Consider the following 22,205-nt stretch of genomic DNA (forward strand, 5'->3'; position numbering starts at 1 on the left):
TTTATGACTTGGCCACCACTTTCCTGGTTACAATAAATAAATTATCAGCTGGGATAAGTGCATATGGGGTGATGCTATTTTTTCTCCTAGTCAACTTGACCTGATCTATGAAGGCATTTTCCTTGGCCACTATCCCTCCACTCCAAACCCCCCCACAGGCTTTGTTGTAGACTTCCTGCATCTAGGAGCTGCTGTAACTGCTCTTAGCAACCATAGCTGGGCAGGCCATCACCGATTAGCTGAACGATGTGGCTTCGTTACTCATGAACATGAGTTGCTGGTTTTTGTCTACCTTCATTCACAAAGTGAACAGGAAAAGGGCATAGCTCCCAGCACAATTCTTTTGTGAATTAAAATCACCCTAAATTACTAAGTTAAACAAGCAGTTCTGCTCCACCTGCTTACCAAGGATGGGTTGGGCTATGTCTCAAATATCACTGGTTTTAAAAAAATCTGTAGGTGTAGCTATCTATCTATCTAGCCATCTAGCCATTCATCCATCCATCTCTCTTATTGTTTCAGAGAGACAGACAGAAATTAGGGGTGGATGCAAATTTGGTCATGATTAAACTAGACTCATTGAAATAAATGGGACATAGGATAAGTTAGTCATGATTAACCTTACTCCTACTGAATTCAGTAGGCCTATTTCAAGCATAGACCAAGCCCTTAGAACTTAAAGCAACATCAGCGTTGTTATTGGTACAGTATGGTATGGTTGGGCCAGGATTTACAAGGTTTAGAGAATAGACTCCACACTTCATTTCACGGCCATACCTGAACATGAGCAGAATACAGATGCAAAAGTTATTCAAGCTGTAGACTAAATTGTTTTAGCAATAATTTGACTTTACTTTGCTGCACACTCCAAAGGAAGGATGTTGCTTTAGCTACATTAATGCAAATCACTATACCACTGAGGTTTTCAAATACCCTTTACTTTACTGAATTAATAAGGTCTTAAAACTCCTTGACAAGTAAAATTCTGCATGCATTGAGGGGGGAAATGCCCTGTAAGAAATCTGGAAAGTATAACATGCCACATTACAATACTGTGATTCTAATTCTTTAATTGTACCTTGTTCCTACCCCCCCCCCCAAAAAAAATATCCAGTAAACCCTCTAACGTCTTGTACAGTGGTACCTCGGGTTAAGTACTTAATTCGTTCTGGAGGTCTGTTCTGGAGGCAGGAAGGTAAACGGCGTTTCCGTGCACTGCTCTGGTTTGCCAGAAGCAGCTTAGTCATGCTGGCCACATGACCCGGAAGCTGTACGCCGGCTCCCTCGGCCAATAAAGCGATATGAGCGCTGCAACCCCAGAGTCGGCCACGACTGGACCTAATGGTCAGGGGTCCCTTTACTTTTACTATATGTCCACATGCCAGCAGTGGGTATGGCTGAAGTGAGTGGCAAGCAGTCACACTCTGTTATCACACAAGACTGCATAGCTGACAAACACTAGAACCCATGCTAGGCATGCCGATGAGTGGCTAAATCAGGTGTAAAGAAATATGGCCTTCCAGAGGTTGCTGAACTGTAGCTCTCACCATCCCTGGCCATTGGCCATGCTTGCTGGGGCACATGGGAGCTGTACTTCAACAACATCTGGAGGGCCAAACATTAAGCAAACACATAAAGGGGTGCCCCCAGAGATGTCTGTTCTAGCCCTTCCCCATCCTTATTTCCATCTCTCTCCACAACTCGCAGGGTGAACTTCTGAAGTGGGGGGGGGTGCTTCTGTACTTGTGGGGGCTTCCTGTGCCTTTTAGAACCTTGGAAAACCAGGACTCTAAAATGTGAAGTGTGCCTCCATATGGACAGGGTCCCTACATTAAGGTCCATAAATAGCAACACCCTAGAGGTCCCAGGCCCTAAGGAAGTCAGATTAGCCTCAACCAGAGCCAGGGCCTTTTCAACACTGGCTGGTGGAACGCTCTGTCTCATGAGACCAGGGCCCTGCAGGATCTGATTTCTTTCCACAGGGCCTGTAAGACAGAGTTGTTCCGCCTGGCCTTCAGCTTGGAATCAATTTGATTCCCTCCCCCTCTTTCTTTTTTCCTTTCTCCTTCTGTGTTGGAACTCCTATTTGGGGACTTCCCTGGCTTTTTTCTGGCCCATGTAGGACCAGTCTGGTTTTTATCCCCCAAAAAGTTTTTGATTGAGTTTCCACTGAAATGAGGCTGCATTTTAATGTTTTACTGTTGTATTTTAATCTTGTTTTTTAAGCTGTAATTCATTCATTGTTTTTATATTTGGTGTTAGCCGCCCTGAGCCCAGTCTTGGCTGGGGAGGGCGGGGTATAAATAAAATGTATTATTATTATTATTATTATTATTATTATTATTATTATTATTAGCCCTTCTCAAGACCAAGCACTTTCATGTCCTGGCCAAATGTTGGGAATAATATTTACTTGTTGCCGTAGATACCTCAGGAGAGTCTGTTGCCTGTGGCAAAGGAAAAGATACCTGCTCCTATTCCATGTACTAAAGCTAACTGGACAGGCTGTTGAAACACTGGTGTTGAAATAGCATCACCCACTGTACCTGAGAGCAGCAGAGTAGCTTAGGAGGTGCAGGGCAGGCCCAGGTAGCATACACAGTCCTGTCTGTCAAAATCTGCCCACTTGGTTGGCATCCGTGTTGCGAGACAATGGAAGAGTGTACCTTTGGGGTTGAAGCAGTCACCTCCCTCTGCCCAGTGAGAAGCCTGGCCCTGCTTCCTGCCCAGCCTCTACAGCTTGTAGGAGGAAGGTCTACAACCAGCAACATCCTTTCCACCGATCGTTATGAGAATCATTGTGCTCAGGCGTCTGCCAGACCTGATCTAGTTTTAGGAAGCTTGCAGACGAACACATATCTTTTCACCAGACTGAGCTGGCTGGATGCTGCTGAGGTATGCCTCATAAAAAAGTGATGATAAATGAAAATGAAAACCCTAGGTGTCCTGCCAAGACATACCATTAGCATTGCCAAGATTTCCTTTAAGTTATAGTCTCGTTTCTTTTTTCCTGTTTAGCACTCTGTGGAGGTGTGGTGTCCTTCGGGATTAAGATGAGCATCATCTCCAAGCATATTATCGCTATTCGATTTAGTACAGTGTGCTGGCGCTGGTTGGTAGTATTTCTTTTACACTCTGCTTGGCTTACTGATGCCGTGTGTTAAGGGAGAGAATGAAAGTGGGGAAAGAGAAAGGATAAGGAGCCGAGGTGGTAATCAATAATGAAATACAGCAACTGAAAGTCAGTGAGGATGTTTACCCAGGCTTTATAGAAGGAACAGGCAAGAAAAGTTGGAAATTGATCATTAACTCTGACCAAAACATCAGCCCTTGAACCGAATCTTTGTTCTAACTGAACTTTTGGAAAACAGGAGAGCATAGCTAGTGGCTTCCACAGACAGCTGTGCAGAAGTGATGTATCTGTACTCTACAGGGAATTTTTTGATAGAACTCTGTTTAGGTCAACTCTGGTAATTCTAAAGCAAGATGTTAGTGTTTTCAGGGTCCTAAACCACTCAGAGCTTAGGGCAGCTGCTCCTAGCACAGACTGTACTCCCCTTCTCTGCCTTTCCAGGGACCAGAGAATCCCTGCTTATCATGTGGGGAAGTAGATTACCATTCCCCAACATTTCCTTTATCTTCTATCAAGAGCCAGCCTCCGCCTTCAACATCAGCAGGGTCAGCAATATATGGGGGGCAGTGGGCACATTTTGGAATTTTGCAAAAGTGCTGTGAGGGTGCTAGACACAACATCGCGGTTGTTGTGGGGCTGCAGCATATCACCAAATGGCTGCCATGCAGTGTGCTGCATAACACAAAACAGTGTGACAGAATGGCGGCCACATCAAAAGGAGCAGAAAAAGAGATGGGAGCACATAACAGTGTGGACAGGATCCACATCAGCTGCCCCACTAAAGGGGGGAAATGCAACTACATCGCACACTGCCATGCTTGCTCACAAAGAGCAGGTCTTTGAACCCCTCCACAGTTCAGAAGAGATGGAAGGATGAACTTTTCCTGACATCTAATAAAATGTGCTCATTGCTTTTGTGCTCAGGAAAGTGCGCTTGTGCATCTGGTTGACAGGATGATGGCCCATTGGCCTGATCTATCAAGGGCTTCTCTTATGTTAACTAAGCAGGAATAGCAAACCGTCTCTACTTTATTGTGGATTTTTCAGGTAATATTTATTGAGAACGTTTGCAGGTGCCATAGGAGTTACCAGGAAGGCACACAGGCGCCTGCAAACATGCCTTCACCTACAGTAGCAACCCCCTTGACCGGAGCTCAACAAGGTGGCAGGCTAAGTCTCCATCTCTTCAGCCGAGATCATGACATTGCTGGCAGTTGGGATGCCAAGTGCAGAATCTTTGTGGAATACTTAGACACTACATTTGCCCACCCTAAGGGTGCTGTCGACTGCATAAAGTATGTTTTGAGGCAAATAGCAGCCAGGTGTGGTGGGTATTTGAAGTGAAGCACCAAATCAGGTTGCTTTCCATCAAAATAAAAGTGGCAGCATTAAGTAAACTCTTTTTAAGTAAATTGGCATTCCTTGGATTTTGGACCTAAGAAACGCAGTGATTATCAGGCCCATGAACCTTCTCCCCTTGTCACTGATGCAGAAGGGCAATAGTGCAGTGCTAGAGCATTTGCTTTGCACCAGAAGGTTCCTGGTTCAACATCTCCGGCATCTCAAGGTAGGGCTGGAAGTGTGTCCTGTTGAAAACCCTGGGGAGTCACCGCCAATGTCTAAGCTTGATGGACCAGTTGTCTGATTCAGAATAAAGCAGCTTCCTATGTTGGTTTCCTAGATCAGCTTGCCCATTTCTATGTGGATATCCAAACTCCCTCACTGCAATGGGCCTCTGTGACTGACACGATATTCATTACCAAAATGGACTAAGTTGGCCATCAGTGCTTTCATTAATGGCAGAAAGTTTGCTCTTGCATGAATAAACATGAGGTAGTGTAATTTGACTGATATCAAAAGAGCATCTCACCACCTCCCAAGCAGAATGGTATCGTTCTACCTTGCATACACTACGCCGGTTTCCTAGGTAACATGTGATCTCTTGCCTTCCTTAACAGTTGTGATGCCAACAAACATTACAGACAGTAATAGGTGTTTGTTACAACTGAAGATGTGAGTGCTCTAATGATAGCATGATAAATCTTAATGTGAAAATGGGATGCCACATTAGTGACAGGCTAGCTGTAATTCCCCTGCTCTCTGCTTTTTCTTCATAAGCAGGTTGATGACACTCAATATTTGCTGGGTTCTTTGTGCTCCACAATACAACTCACAGCAAAGTTTTAAACATGAATTTCCTTGGGAGGAAAACTTTATTCCAAAGCTGAAACAACCCTTGCTGGGCAATTTTCACCATGCATTACCCCACCCCCCAAAAAATAAATCTCAATCTTGCCCTCATGATGTTGTGGTTTAAAATACTCTGGTTTTTTAAGAGGGAGCTGTGTCTGTTTCATGATTTATTGACAGATATATTTGGAATATTATTTCTTCTTTGGCGATCACTCGTAGCCGAGAAAGTTTGCCTTCCATAAACATGGTTTTGATAATGAGTCCTTAAGTGACTGTGGAGGCCAATTCTGGATCCACGCGTCCTTCCACAGTGGAGACATTGGTTTCTGGGCAGGAGTTGATCACAGTGTGGATATAGACCGCTTTTCAGCAAAGTTCTTAAGGTGGTTGATAGAGTGACATTCAACACCAGTAAAACAATCTAAAAAGTGAGCTGGGGAGGGAGAATCCTAGGCAGATGAACTGCCTTTCCATATGTCTTGCAGGGTTTCTGCTGTCACAATAGGAACTAGGTGTGTAAGGGATCATTTTCCCTTTTTCTACCCTGTTCATTCATATATTTTTCATTTTAAAACACAAAAACATAGACATAAATACCATCTCATATATTCCAATGGGTGGGAAATAAACCACACCAGCTCTTTGGCTGACTTAGTGATGCCACATTTGAACACACTAATTGGAGCTACATGGGAAGTGACAAGGTCAGTGTTCACCAAACTATAAACATCCACCTTCATTAGCTTTGGTTTGATCGATATGCATAAATTTGCCAACTTGCATATCTGGCCACACTGTTAGTTCAGCTTTACTTTTTAAAAGTATGTGGGGAGACTATTATCTCAAGCTTAAATTTATGCATTTTATTTCATTCATTAGAAGCATGTAAATTTTTAATTTCCCATTAGCTAGCAATGAAAACCAACTTTTTAATCCCCTCATTCTTATGATTGCAAAGAAAAGAAGCCGACATTCTTATGCTTGGGTGGGAGACAGATTTGTGCCTCAATTACTTGAGATAGGACAGGGACTGAGGTCTGCTGGAAGGCGTCCTGGCCAATGGTGGTTCACTTTGGTGGCTTGGAAATTGGCCTTGCCACCTCCTTCTCACAAACACAGCAGCGTAAACTGAAAGACACAGCTTGGCCCCATCTGTGTAAAACCACAGAGACTTTTTGCTGAACTGCAGGCTCCCTTCAAAATAAGCTTAGGCGATTTTAACATAATAATAACGATAATGTTTTAATTGATTTAAATCTAAAGACCATGACTTTTTACGGTTAAGATAGCGCAACCGATGGCTCCCAGGAGCCTAGATGGACTTCCAGTAGAATTAGTCTCCCTGTCAGAATATCCAAATTACAGTATAACTATTTTGAAGGCAAAAACAGCTCCATATTTACAAATACTGCAGTATTTATTTAGCATGGCAACTCTGTCTACGCTGAGCTTGATGTTAATTAAGGAAGCCAAGAATAAAAATTGCTTTGGCCTCAGATGTAAGGAGGTTTCCTTTTTTAGCCAAAACATTTTGAATCCTACTGTGGTGCCACAAAGCTTTTAGTTCTGTAAACCATCATGAAGCACAGTTTGCATCAAAGCTGCTATTCCGATTCAAGCGGCAATGTACTGATGATACCATCTAATGGGAAAACTGCACATTTGGGACCTTTCTTCCCTTTCTCTGCATTTGTGCATAAAAAAACTTCATAATCGGACATCCTTTGTCAGGGGCTTTGGTGGTAAGAAAGGCAGAGTTCGGCCCACCATGTTTTGCTGCCTGAGGTAGAGCAGAAAATGATACTCTCACCTCTCAAGTCTCAAGGTTCAAAGGGCCCAAGAATCTATCAAGGTTCTTTGTTTCTACACCAGAGACAGAAATCCCACAAGTGTGTCTCTGTTAATACCAATATAATCATAATAAATTAAATAACCAACAATTTGCTGAGGCGGCTAAATCACTCTGGCCAGGCCTAAGAAAGGCTCAGTTACAGGCCCTCTCTTAGTTAGGCCCTAAAACCAGAACAGGGAACCTGTGGCCCTCCTCACCTCCCATTCACCTCAACCTGCCTGGTTGATGGACAAGGCTGATGGGCATTGGAGTCCTACAGGCTCCCCAACCTTGGCCTAAAATAATTCTAAGCTCTTACAGACCCTCCAAGTGTCCCCATTTTTCGCCTTCCGGGTTAGCGCCAATGGCTAATGGCGGATTCCCTCCGAGCTCCGGAGGGAATCGGCTCTACAGGATTAGGGTCGTACCGCTGCGGCGACGCAGAGACCCTTAAAAATCACAGGCGGTGAAGCCTGTGAACTTGGTGACTCGGCGGGCACCATTTGCGCCCCCCCAACCCACGAAGGAGCCTTTTTAAAGGCTCCGGAACGGGGGACGGGGTGAGCGGCGCGGTGCTGTGAGTCGCCTGCTTCTCCTGTGGAGTGAAGCCGCGTGCCATGGCCGGAGAGCGCTGACTTCTTCTTGTGATTTGGACTCCAAAATAATAACCCGTGAGTAGTACGGAAATTGGATTTTTAAAGAAATTTTTTTGAAGAATTAGGTACGATCGGGGGAGGTGTAAACAGGAAGTCAGCCTCCTCCTCCTGTAAATAATCTAAAGCAAGGACTTGCTAACTAAGGTCGAGAGAATTTTTTTCATCATTTGACAAAAGACATTAATTTCACGATTTGGAACTAGAAGAAATCTTACTGGAGAATAAGAGCTAATTTTGGGAGTTGAAGTGCCACCCCCCCGGACCCGGGAGCGATCCGCGAGAGAGCCTGCTGAAGGTATTGGAAGAGTTTGACAGCTGTCAAATTAGCTGTCAGACGGAAAGAGAGAACTTTGTTTCTGTTGCTTCTGCTGGCTATATTTGTTACAATTTGACTATATTTTGTTGAAAACAAGGAAGAACTGATACAAACTAATCTGATTTTTGGATTTGAACTGGAAAGAACACTAAGTAACCAAAATCCCTCTAGAGGGGGTTTTGGGACATTACAAGAATGGCTGAAGGAGGGGAAATTCAAGCTGAACTGGACAGTCTTTGTTCTCTTGGGAAAGTTACAAGGCCAAATTGATGTTTTGGCTACAAATGTTACAACTCTGAACTTAACAGTAAACAAATTCATTGAATCTGACAAGGAATCGACACAGGAAGCTCATGCAGCTGAACAAGAAGAGAAACTGGAGAGTTTTGAGAGTGGGAAGAAAGAGACATATGGTGTTCCTGAGAAAGAGGAAGGAGGAGCTGTAATTTTACAGATGGCAAAGGAGAGCCAGAGGCCTGGCATGATGGCTGTAAAGGAAAATAAGAACTTGATGGTGAAAATTTGGTTTGAATTGGAGACTGAAGAATGGAGAGATCTTCTTGTGTGGAGATCTGAAGACCTATGGATTACAAATCTGATTAAAATGGAAGTTGGAGCTTTTGGGACATTTGGATTTAAAAAGAGTAAGAAACAAGACTTAGGCTCCAATTTTGAGTGTGGAGGTCTGGCTGGAAGAAATATGGACTTTATTGTTTTTTTAAAAAAAAATATTTATTGAAATTTTCAAAAAATAAAAGAAAACCATAAAAAAAACATAAAAGAAGAACAACAATTAAAAACACTTAAAATTCACATCTTACTTTCAATGACCAATTTCCTTGACTTCCCCACACCTCCCCTTCTTGTATTCCAGTTTCAATTTTAGCTCAGCAAGTTCTTGTCCCCAAACTTTACCATATTTTCTCTATTCATTTTAGTTATCCAATTTTAACTTATAAACCTCAGTCTTTGTACATCAATACTTATTCTTAAAAATCTTTTTCTAAGTTCACCCCATCAATTTAGTTAACCAACTTTAACTTAAGAACCTCAATCTTTATACGTCAATACTTATTCTTAAAAGTCTTTTTCTAAGGTCGGCCCCAATTCCCTTCCCTAAAATCCCCATTTTTATGTTAGTGGCAAAACCAAATTAATTAAAGCAATATATAGTTATACACCCTTTGGATTCCCAGGACCCCACCACCCCCTTTTCCCGGTTTCAAACCCCAACAAAGAATCCATCAGTCCATCTGCAGTCAGCCTGGCGACCTCACATCCGAGGCTCTCAATTCTCTCTCAGTTCCTCTCTGCCGGTTTTTTTGATAGTCCTTTATATTAAACACCAAATCTTGAAGAAGCTCTGTCCCAATAATGTCCATGTTTCTTCCAGCCAGGCCTCCATATTTAAAAGTGGAGCCAAAATCTTGTTTCTTGCTTCTCTTAAGTCCAAATGTCCCAAAAGTTCCAGTTTCCACTTTAGCCAGGTTTGTATTCCATATATCTTCAGATCTCCACATAGGAAGATCTCTCCATTTCACATTCTTCAATTCAAACAAAATTTCCATCATCCTGATCTTATTTTCCTTTATATCCATCTTGGCTGGCCTCTGGCTCTCCTCAACCATCTGTGGCATTATAGCTCCTCCTTCTTTTCCCTTCAAATCATCATGTTCCTCTTCCATCACATTCTCAGATTTCTCAGATTTCTTTTCTTGTTCGGCTGCTGAAATTTTAAGGTCAACTGCAAGACTTTCTTGTTCATCTGCAAAAACTTGAGTCAAGTCCCTCCCAGGCTCAGCAACTTTGTTTACTGTTCCCTTCAGTATTGTGACGTTATTAGTAAAAACATCACTCTGTTTCTGTAACTTTCCCAAGAGAAAAAAAGACCTCTCCAGTTCAGCCAGTATTTTTCCACTTACAGCCATTTTTGTAATGTCCTAAATCCCCTCTAGAGGGATTCTAGTTTGTTGTTATCTTCCAGTTCCAACCCAAAAGTCAAATTAGTCTTTTCTCTTTATTTTTAACAATTTGTTACCAAATTGTAGCAAAAATAACCAGCAAAGATAGCAAAAACAAAGTTCTCTTTTTTCCCCAACTTTGACAGCTAGTTTGACAGCTGTCAAAGTCTTTATTTCTCTTCCGTAGGCTCTCCCATCGATCGCTCCCGGGTCTTGGGGGGGGGGATGAATTCCGTTTTCAATGTTAGCTCTTATCCTCCAGCACAATCACTTAAATTGCCCCAACGTAGAGTTAATTGCTTTTCTCCACAAAGAAGAAAGGTATTCTCACAACCTTAGTAATAAAATCCTTGCTTTACGATGTTTACAAGTCGGGTGGGTGGACCTCCTTTTTACACCTCACCCGATCGTGCCTAATTCCCAAAGACAATTTCCCTTTTAAGTCCAATTTCCGTATTACTCACGGGTTGTTACTTTTAGTCCAAATGTTCAAAGAAAGAAGTCAGCACTCTCCGTCCATGGCATGCGGCTTCACTCAGCAGGAGAAGCAGTCGACTCACAGCACCACGCCACTCTCCGTCCCCCTTTCCGGAGCCTTTAAAAAGGCTCCTTTGCGGGTCGGGGGGGCGCAAATGGTGCCCGCCGAGTCACCAGGTCCACAGGCTTCAACGCCTGTGGTTTATGAGGGTCCCCGCGTCACCGCCGCGGCAGGACCCAACCCCTGCTGAGCCGATTCCCTCCGGAGCTCGGAGGGAATCCGCCATTAGGCGATGGCGCTAACCCGGAAGTCTGAAATATGGACTTTATTGGACTAGAGCTTCTCCGAGATTTGGTGTTTAATACTAAGGATTATCCAAAAAGCCGGCAGAGAGGAACTGAGAGAGAATTGAGAGCCTCGGACGTGAGATCCCCAGGCTGAGAGTAGACTAAGACTGATGGACATTTGTTGGGGATTGAAACCGGGAAAGGGGGGGGTGGAGTTTAGGAATCCAAAGGGGGCATAATTATAACTTGTTTTGTTTCTATTTTGTTTGTTATATGTATGAGAATTGGGGAAACCGTGGAAGGGAATTTAGGTCAACTTTAGAAAAAAGGCTTTAAGTATGAGAACAGATGTGCAATTATTGATGTTTATAAGTTATAAGTTATAAATTTATAAGTTAAAAGTTTAAAAGTTAAAATTGGTTTTTCTAAAATGACTGAAATGTAAAAAGGTTAAAAATTGGGGACAAGAACTTGTTGAGCCAACAATTTGAACTGGAATACAAGAGGGGGAGGTGGGGGGAAGTCAAGAAAATATGTTATTGAAAGTGAGGACTTTGAATTTTATGTGTTTTTAAATCTTTTTTTGTTTTGTTTTTCTTATTTGTGTTTTTTGTGTTTTTCTTTGACTTTTTTGGATAATGGAAAAATCTTAATAAATATCATTTTAAAAAAAACAAAAAACAAGTGTCCCCATTTTCCAGGGACAGTTCTGGATTTACAGAAGCCATCCCTTTTTTAAAAAATTTGATCTCAGAATGTCCCGCTTTTCCTTAGGGCGTCCCTATTTTCATCAGAGAAAAGCTGGAGGGTATGGTAGGATGTCCCTATTTTGATCAGAAAAAGGTTGGAGGGTATGATCAGTTATGCAACCCCCGAGCCAAGGAGATAAGTAACTATACAACCTTCAGAAGACATCTGAAGGCAGCCCTGTACAGGGAAGTTTTTAATGCTTGATGTTTTATTATGCTTTTAGGAAGCCACTCAGAGTAGCTGGGGAAACCCAGTCAGAGGGGCAGGGAATAATAATAATAATAATAATAATAATAATAATAATAATAATGGAATACGACACCCCTCTTTTCATTGGAGAAATGTTGGAGGGTATGCACTTAACAACCCCTTTCCCCATTTGATATGCACCTTGAGGACTATATTTTAGAAACAATATATGGAGAAAAGGACAGTACTCCTATTGTTATAACAGTTGTATAGAAGTGAAGCAAAACAAGTGTGTGTGTTTTTTCCCTACCCCTGCATACAACAGCTGCCCGGCCTTATTACTGGCGCTGCTTCTGCACTTTAAACAGAAGCTGGGCGGAGAAAATTACCAGGTGAAGCTTAAATATTTATGTCAGGTTGCTGCGAAAGATGCAGGAGCAGTGCAAAACAAATGTCCCTCTCTATGGCCAACTGTCTCTTCGACACAGCTGTTAACGTTCCCACAGTCTATTTTTCTGCCTGTGGTCGGTCTGTGTGGCCTGATAGCGTCATGCAAGCTGTCACGGTCTGACAGGAACTTGTCACGTGAAATGGAGAGCTCTAAGGTTGACCCAAACAGTGTCAATGTGGCGCTCATCAGTGCCCACAACGCCATAGTGCTCTTGGCAGGGCCTGCATTTTGGTAAGGTGCTGAAAAACTAATACAAATAATGCTGAACCTTCACTCCTGAGGGACGGTGCCATCTTGAAAGCTTGCCTTTTGCAATGTTTGTTGGCGTCTCCCTACTAACTAGCTCCTTATCCTTCTTTTGGTGCCTAGTTATTTGTTTATTTATTATTTCAATCAACATTTTTGGGTGGGTGGGTGTCCCTTTCAGTGCAGAGCAAAATCAGACCAGAGGCAACAGATTGAAACCAAATCCATATATAAAATTTTTATCCTGCTGTCCCTCCCCAAGGAGCCTAGGGCAGCAAAATACAAGATAGATCATCTTGTTATTTACGATATAAAAATAAAATGTAAGTCACAGAGCCAGGCACTAATACCCTGTAAATGCCTGAACAAACAAGCAAAAGTGTTCAGCTGGCATATGAATCTGAGAAAAGAGACTCTGTTGTTATATTTCTGGTGCCCATTGAAGGCTTTCCTTTCAACAAAACTTCTAAGTGAAGATTTTTATCCCAGTCAGTATTTGATTTAAATCTGTTTCTGTATATGTAATTAATTATTTTACATATGCTTTTATTGTATTGTGAAATCTCTCTCTCGTGGGAAGTGATGCACAATTGGAATTAATTAGGTAATAATAATAGTAATTCGTTGCTGTGGGAGGTAGACAGGGAGAGAAATGCTTGTGAGATTATTGCCTCAGATGCTGAAACAGGTGGGGCTCCATTTATAGTCTACCTAAGGCAGCAAAATGTGTTGGCTATTTCTTTATGCAGTGAGTGGTACTGGCTGTCCGGTCATTGGTGGTGGGAAGGAAGGGCTTGGAGCTGCCATACATCCTCTTCACACTGTGTTGTGTGAGTTAGTGTGGAGTCATCATTAAAGGGTTAGACCAGGACCTAAGTGACCTGGGTTCAAATCCCCACTCAGCCACATTGCTCACCAGGGGTGGGCCAATCAAGTATCTTTCAGCCTGATCTATCTTACGGAGTTGTTGTGAAAATTAAATGTATGTTTCTGCGTGGGGAATGGAACAGACCCACAGCTGTTGTTGTGACGCCTTGAAGGAAAGTTGGGATATAAAAGGAGTACATATGTGCGTCTCAAATCTTGTTGTTATTTAGTCGTTTAGTCGTGTCCGACTCTTCGTGACCCCATGGACCAGAGCACGCCAGGCACTCTTGTCTTCCACTGCCTCCCGCAGTTTGGTCAAACTCATGCTGGTAGCTTCGAGAACACTGCCCAACCATCTCGTCCTTTGTCGTCCCCTTCTCCTTGTGCCCTCCATCTTTCCCAACATCAGGGTCTTTCCCAGGGAGTCTTCTCTTCTCATGAGGTGGCCAAAGTATTGGAGCCTCAGCTTCAGGATCTGTCCTTCCAGTGAGCACTCAGGGCTGATTTCCTTAAGAATGGATAGGTTTGATCTTCTTGCAGTCCATGGGACTCTCAAGAGTCTCCTCCAGCACCATAATTCAAAAGTCTCAAATCTTAATTGTGTTCATATGAGGCCTTGATTCAAAATTCATGCAGGGCTATATATGAGGATGCTCACTTGGTATGAGGGTATGGAGACAAGTTGAAAAGGAAGGCACTGCTGGGAAACTCTTAACAAATTTATTCAAACCAAGAAAAATGAGGTGTTTATTTTAGGCTTCCAATACTATTAAAAATCTGCACTTCGCAAGCTGCCTCTCTAAGTAAAAGACCGCTTAGCAACTGAGCATGATGAATCTATTTTGACAGGTGATTGCCCAGGCAAATAATACATCATCTTATTTCAGAAAGCGAGAAAGGAATCCTTCTGTTGGCATCTGCCTAGCCTTCCCCCAGTTTTAAAGCACTTCTATTTCACCTGGGTATTGCTGGTTACTTATGAGAACCTTTTGTCCTCTGGCTTTCATTATTCATAAGGACCAGTCCCATAAAAGATTGAAGATACCTAGCAACAAACAAGATTAATTCATACCATTTCATGAAATTCATTTGAACAGGCAGTTGGGGCAGGGAACCTTGAACACATGCTAATTATATGGAGGGCAGGAAAATTGAGGAATGTCCAAAAATATGCAAAATGCAGATGAAATTTTAAAAAGCTGTTTCATATTTCTAATATATATATATTTAATGGTCTAGTTTCATGCAGAACCGGAGGGGGTTGGAATCTTCTTTAACAATTAAAAAATGGTCACTGAAAGGGATTGGGAGTTTCTACCCAGTATTTTTTCAATTATTTATAGATTCGTGGTCCAACCCAGCAGTGATTTGATGCACCTATCTCCCATTGAAGTCAATGGAGCAAATAGTACAGTTAAATAATAAAGAAATCTTCAACATGTTCATAAAATAACCATTCTCAAGTCCTTTGTTTGGATTTGGGTTTTAAATTTATAATTAGTAATCAATATATTCCCACTAGAATCTTAGGCCTAGGCCAATACCATTGTTTGCCTGCTTGCTTGTTGTGAAAGAATTAATTCTTAGATAGAAATGGCCTGATTTTAGACTGGGAAATATTTTCTCAAATATCAATTAATTATTGACAGTCCTCTCCAGAACTGAATTCAAAACTAGCAGTGTATGTTGGGAATACATTGCCTAAAGACCAAGTCTTCTAAACAAGGTCAGCTATCATGTGTTCCATCTTGTGTCCTGTGAAGCTATTCTATGCATTTGTGGCACATGTGAATCAGGCAAAGGTTTAGACTTTTGTGCTGTAGCACTGCAGGTGTTAACACCGATATTTCTCTCTCCATCCTTTGTCTCGGTGTCTCAAATAACACTTTTTCATTTGTAGCAAATTATCGCCAAATACATTTGCTTACTTCTACCAAGGATCATTTGGCAATCTAAGCACTTGGGTTACATAAAGTCAATTTAGCAATTAGTTACGGAATAGTGCAATATTGTAAATAATGCATCCATTGCTGTTCAGCAATATTTAAAAAGGTTTGGGAACCACTGAACATCAAGAAGCACCAGTGATAGGGGTTTCCCCCTCTTGGTAATGTTTTAAATATGCTTGTTTTTTATTATTTATTTTGTTATCATAAATCATTTTAAGGCGTTTTGTTTGCAAGTAGCATGCATTCAATAAACCTAGGGTTGCCATATTCAGAAAAGTGAAAATCCGGACACCAAAGTTCATGAGCTTTTTTGGGGGGGGGGCAAAGTTGTTGAGCTTTTTGACATGATTTGCGACGGCCGAATCCTGCATATGTCTGGGAAACCCCAGACACATATGGCAGCCCCATATAAACCTAACTTGACCAACAAGCTGTGGGAGCTATAGTTTGTGGGCAAATAACACATTTTGCATGCAAAATGTCCCTGGTTCAGTTCCTAGTATCTCCAACTGAAAGGAACTGGTAACAAGTGACGGGGAAGACCTCTGCCTGATACCCTCGAGAACCACTGCCAAGTCAGGCTGAATAATATCAGGCAAAATAGAAAAGAGTTGAGCTATGTTTACATTTCCAGAAAGGTAGCCATGTTAGTTTGTTGCATCAATAGGCCCTACTCCATGAAATCTCATGCAGTATTAAATTTCTAAGTCTTCAAGGTACCACAAGACACTTGGGTCTGGAAACCAAGCCTTATGAGGAACAGTTGAAGGAACTGGGTATGTTGATCCTGGTAAAGAGGAGACTGAGAGAAGCAATGATAGCCATTTTCCAATATCTAAGGGGCTGCCACATGGAAGATGGAGCAAGCGTGTTTTTAACATCATCATAATCATTTATTAAATTTGTTTACCATTGCATACCTGCAGGTCTGGACGGTAGGACCCAAACCAATGGCTTTGAGTGACAAGAAAGGAGAGTCTGACTCAACATCAGGAAGAACCTTCTGATGGTAAGTGCTGTTTGAATGGACTACCTTGCAAGGTGGTTGACTCTCCTTCTGTGGAGGTTTTTAAGCAGAGGTCTGATGGCCTTCTGTTATATAGGATTTAGTTGAGATTCCTGCATTGCAGGGTGTTGGAATAGATCACCCTTGGGTTCCCTTCTAACTTTGCAATTCCATGATTCTAGAGTTTGATTTGTAGTTACATGCCTAAGTTTGTCCTCTTCATTCTCTGAAGAATCTGCTGCAGTTGAATGCCAATGTAAGTTGACATTCAGAAACTTTGCAATGTATAATAGGGGGTGGGACTGTATTGGTGCATGTTCAGTAGAGACCAGAATTCCTGGACCTTTATAAAAAATATGTTTAAATTGGAATCTTAGAAGCCGGAACATGTCATGTCGCAAGTGCACTGCAGGAACAGCTAAATTGGTAAAGGAAAAGCATTTTATATGTGTTGTATATGCAATATAACAATGTGACACTAGATGGCGCTGTGGAGTCCAGTCTTTCCCTACTGGATTTCCCTATATGAGTTTACAATGTCTTTAGTGGAAACGCTTCTTTGATATGTCTAGATCCAGCCCAAATCCCCACTTCTCTTCCAGGTACAGAATATCACTGTCTTGTATTGCATCTAATAGTATTTCTTATGTCTGGAGAGACATCTGCACACAATACACAGACAGACCTTGTCAAACAAGTTACCTTTGGAGACGGAAGCTATGTTTAGGGGTTATTCCTAACAGGGCATTTTCCAAATCATGTATGGACACATATACCCGCCCCCACTACACACCACCCACTCTACTTGGATTTTCCTTGTATTGAGCAAGAAAGGCAGAATGCAAGTCACAACCCTTCCCCAGCTGTCGGGATGCTTATAAGCAGTCAACGGAATATGCCTACAACCTCCATTAAGGCCTTCCTGCTCACCACAGGGAAGCAGAGATGAGGATGTTGAAGGCGGGGTTTGCTTGCATGGTCCCACAGCCCTCTTCATGTGTTCACAATGAATGCCGTTTCAGAGGTGAAAACCTTTCTTGGAATATGATTGAAGGGTGATAAAAAATACTTACAAATATCTCATGCACATAAAATGAACAAGGCCATGCAGGTGAGAGGCTCACCTCAACCAATGGATGTTCAAGCATCTGCTCACGTAGTTCAAACTTTGTTCAACAAATGTACGTTGGTTAGGGTGGGGCTGGCCACTGTGATAAAGTCTCTTGCCCCCCAATTGTCCATTTTGCTTGCCTAAGAGCATTTGCAATGGGCTTTTGATGAAGAAAATGAAGAGACGTGCAAACTTTTCACACTCTTAAACACATTCTGGATTGCATTGAGAACATAAAAGTAGCATATTCATATGTGTAGAGCTGTAAGAGCAGCCTACCAGATTATTTTTTAAAATTAAATAGCATTTGGATGAGTTGTAATCCTGGTTGTTTGAGAATGGCTGTGTTTAATAAATCATGGTCAATTGTAAACACATTTCTGGAGTTGCGCCGGCCTCTTTTATGGTGCCTAGAACCAAGGAGGCTCTCTAGCCAGGAAACAATTATCCTCTGCTTTGGCCAGCTGTGTAAATGAGACCTAGTCCACGTGTTACCTGAATGACTAGAGCTGTGTGGTTTTTAGTTCTACATCATATGTATTAAGACAAATGGCATTGTTGAATTCAAAGCGTGTGAGTCACACAGTGTGTGTGTTTCGCCAAGACAAAAATAACAAATGAAGGTCAGTCTAAAATCCTATGGCCCACATACGCCACTAATTTTGCCTTGCTATGCTGTTGTTTTAAAGCCATCCAGACCACTTTGTATTCCTGCCGGAGCCTGTGATGTGCTTCCCATGTAAATGACAGATAGAGAGTCCACATTAACATCCACTGGCATGCAGAATTCATGAGCCTGGCCTTCAATAATTATGTCAATCTATAAAATAATAAACTCTTTGTTCTTTCTATTGGCCTGCTGGGATTTGAGCCAAGAGGCTCAATCCTTGAAGCCTATTCTCCATAGAGCTGATGGCTAGAAAATTAATTGTCGAAAAAGGGGGAGGGAACGGAAACTGCAGCTCTTTATATATGCATTTATTTATGGGCATGGGTGTTTGGACTTTATTGAATAGTGTGAAGCTTTCAATAACATATTACATGCTACATTTAATACAGATACCTTCATATTATTGTTTATCACTAGTAACTGTATTGGGTTGTATCCAGTTAAAGGACCGAAGTTAGTTACGTCCATTCATTCAAATGGGTCTACTTTGAGTATGACTACCATTGAATACAGTCCATTGATTTGGACCCCAATATAAGGATGTTCACAGAAGAAAATGTTCCCACCCACTTCTGCCATCACCAGCAAATTTCATTTCATCTTCATGTTGTTCAGGAGCTGCACTCAGTCCTCCAGACACTTTTCTTAGTGAATGCAGATGAGAAAGGGGGATGAGATTTCTTTCCATTTCCCAAGAGGAGAAAAATGATGAAGATGATATAGCAACATTAATGCTCTTGGTGCTTTACAAGTACAAGGTTATAGGCCCCTGCCCTGGGGAAATCTAAAACCTGTCTCAACCTGCACACATGGGTTTTCAAACAATATAACTTTTACAAATTTCCTATGAGGGTGGCACAAGGTTCATAAAATGGATTAAGACCACAAATGACCCTCACTACAGGCTCAAATAATTCATTCTAGTTAGTAGTCCACTTACCTTTAGGTGGCAACTAGTTTTGCCAGAGTGGCACTTTTAGAAGGAAATGGAAGCTGGCAGGTCAAAGGCCCAATCTCCTCAACAGACTGCTTCCAAGTCCTGTTCCCACAAATACTATCCAACTGCTGTAGAATGGTACCTGCAACTCAGAGAGTTGGATTTGACTGTGGGTCTTCAGTTGCTTATCTAGGTAGATTGCAGACTAGTGACGCTGTCCCTCTCAGACACATAATGCAACTGTTGATTATTCCTCTACAGGCCCTGTTTCCTTTCCTGATACTACATCCTCAGGTGCCCAGTCTTGATTTCAACATTTCAGAGGCTTGTGAGATATGTTCTCATGGTTTTTCTTTGTTCTAGTTAGAATAAGAGAATTGTAGATTTGGAAGGACCATGAGGGTCATCTAGACCAAACCCCTGCAAGACAGATAACTTTTGCCCAGTGGGGAGCTTGAACCCACAAACCTGAAATTAAGAGTCTCATGAGCTACCGACTGAGTTATCCAGTTACTAGACCTTCTTTCTTATCTTTTCTCCACTATCAGACTGACCCCTTACCCATGTTTTACTGTTTGGATCCTTTGCTTGACTGCTTGAGGGAAGGGCATAACTCAGTGGTAGAGAAAATGCATGTTGAAGATTTTGTTCAATTCCTTCACATCTGCATGAGGCTTCATTTAGACTATGTACACCTTTTCCTCCATCTGTAAATGACTTGCTCTGCTCTCATGAGTGGTTGGATATATATTCCAACGACAATGTGCCTCTCTTCAACTCTCCTTCCTTATGCATAGAAAGGGTTCAGGAGGGCCAATTGCTGGACCAGAGCAGCAAGTTTAGCTTGCACCCAGTCATACGTTTTGTGATGTTTCAATCACATTTTCCCAATATCTACAGTGGTACCTCGGGATGCGAATGGGATCCGTTCCGGAGCCCCATTTGCATCCTGAACAGAACATAAGATGCATCTGCACGTCTGCAGGTCGCGTTTCTCCGCTTCCGCGCATGATGACATTTTGACCGTCTGCACATGCGTGAGCGGTGAAACCTGGAAGTAACGTGCTCCATTACTTCTGGGTCTCTGTGGAGCACAACCCAAAAATACTTATCCTGAAGCATATTTATCCCAAGGTATGACTGTACTTTAAATGCAGGACCTGAAACCCAAAGGGACACAAGTACCTTATCTTGGTACTTCTGTAACAAACAACATTTCTAAATATCGCTTTTGGTGCCTGACAGCTAAAGACGGAAAGATCATCATCCAGTGGCAAATCACTTTTTAAAATATGTAGAAAACCCTCATTTCATTTCATTTAACAGGATCAAAACCACCAAGTGGTTTTCTTTTAACTCTTGTTAACAATTTTCTCAAGTAATAGAATGGGAGGGGGAGCCGCTTCCTTGAGATAGTGGCTGCCTGCTCCCTTCTGAATATTCATATAGACCATGGATTGACAGTCTGTGGCAGCTTCTTATGTCTTTATAGGTTGTTGATTGATGTAACTAATTTCTAGAATTATGCTATTATGAAAACTTTTATTGTTTAATCAGAGTGATATCAAGAAATGCCACATTTCTTCAGCATATTGCCACAGGTATTTTACAGATGTGGCCCTTCAGAAAGTTTTGTTTCCAATCTGTGTTGCGCACTAATACATGACTATACCCCTGGAGTCACCAACCTTTTCAGGTGCATTGGGTGTGTTTGGACTTCTGAGTTGAGTGTTGGAGCACCACCCTCCCTTGCCACATGTCCCCCTATCAGCCCCCTCCCCAAGACAGAGAAAATATGTGCCATTCACACACACACTGCTTTTCCAAGGAATCTGAAAAGTTTGACTCAGTACAATTAATCTGAATTTTGAAAAGCACATAGACCTGATAGGAAGTTGGACATTCTTCCAACTTCCTCCTCCATTTCCATGTTTTTTAATTAATAATTTATTATGTACTTTTCAAGGAAGAGGAAGCAACTGTCCTCACCATCTGACGACTAAACGGTCAGTAAGTTCGAGTGGTCTGAGACTTAATAGATGTTGAGAGAAGAACTCAAGGACAGCACAGCATCATCTTAGTTACTCCCGAACTACCCCAATGAGATAGTAAATCGCCAATGAGATACAGCAACCAGTCATATCTGAAGAAACGGCTATGTCAATTTTTATCCATCCCTTGTTCAATACAGTGGTACCTCGGGTTAAGTACGTAATTCGTTCCAGAGGTCCGTTTTTAACCTGAAACTGTTCTTAACCTGAAGCACCACTTTAGCTGATGGGGCCTCCAGCTGCCTCCGCGCCGCCGGAGCATGATTTCTGTTCTCATCCTGAAGCAAAGTTCTTAACCCGAGGTATTATTTCTGGGTTAGCGGAGTCTGTAACCTGAAGCGTCTGTAACCCGAGGTACCACTGTATTTCCTTTTTGCTCATCGCGCAACATTCATTTCTGTTCTGTGGCTACCATTTATCACTGTATAAGTCAGAAAAGCTTGGGATGAGTGATGCATAGGGTTAGCAGTTGCTTACCACATTTCCAAGACTGAGCTTTGGTGGTATGTATGTATGCCCCCCCAATCCCCTCCCCAAACGCTTTTTGTCTTAATTTGTACTGTTGGATTTGCAAACATATTACACGTACTGACCGGCAATGCCCACCCATCACCCATGCCCTAATTCTCCTTCAGTTTTGTTCACCAGTCCCATCCCCGACACCCTCATCTCTTTGTTCAATTGTACTCATAGATTCCACTGTCTACATTGATTCTGCAGTCGCAAACAAAACATCCTTGTACACTTCCATCTTCTTGAGGTATGGTGCTTTGTTTTTAATTTCTGCATACCTAGAAAGTCCCTTGTGTATGCAGAAACCACCATCTTATTATTGGGGCAGCTTCCAAACTTGGTAGGCAGGCACGGGAACACCCAAGTTTGGCAATGCAGAATCCCAATGGCAGTTGTTCCGCTCATTACGCAGAGAGGTTCAGCAAGTCAGCATGCAGTGGGACAATGCAATGCACAAAATCCTCCACACGTTCTTAACATTTAGGCTTCATCCTTTATTAGGTAGTGAATAAGAGACATAAAAATGATTGTTTGTTGCTTACAGCTGAAGTCTATGAGAGACTCGTCTGTGTGAGTGAGAGAGAGAAAGACAGGGACAGAGAGAAAGAGA

General features: G+C 42.1%; 1 long non-coding RNA gene across 1 annotated transcript; it reads left to right on the plus strand.

Moving 5' to 3' along the window:
- Positions 1-11,610: 11,610 nt before the first annotated feature.
- On the plus strand, positions 11,611-21,120 carry LOC128398307 (uncharacterized). The gene is made up of 3 exons (XR_008327085.1): positions 11,611-12,481; positions 16,234-16,316; positions 20,998-21,120. It is a non-coding gene; the product is annotated as an uncharacterized LOC128398307 (long non-coding RNA).
- The last annotated feature ends 1,085 nt before the right edge of the window (positions 21,121-22,205 follow it).

This window comes from Podarcis raffonei, chromosome 12 (genome assembly GCF_027172205.1).
Source record: "Podarcis raffonei isolate rPodRaf1 chromosome 12, rPodRaf1.pri, whole genome shotgun sequence".
In the NCBI taxonomy this organism is placed as follows: Eukaryota; Metazoa; Chordata; class Lepidosauria; order Squamata; family Lacertidae; genus Podarcis; species Podarcis raffonei.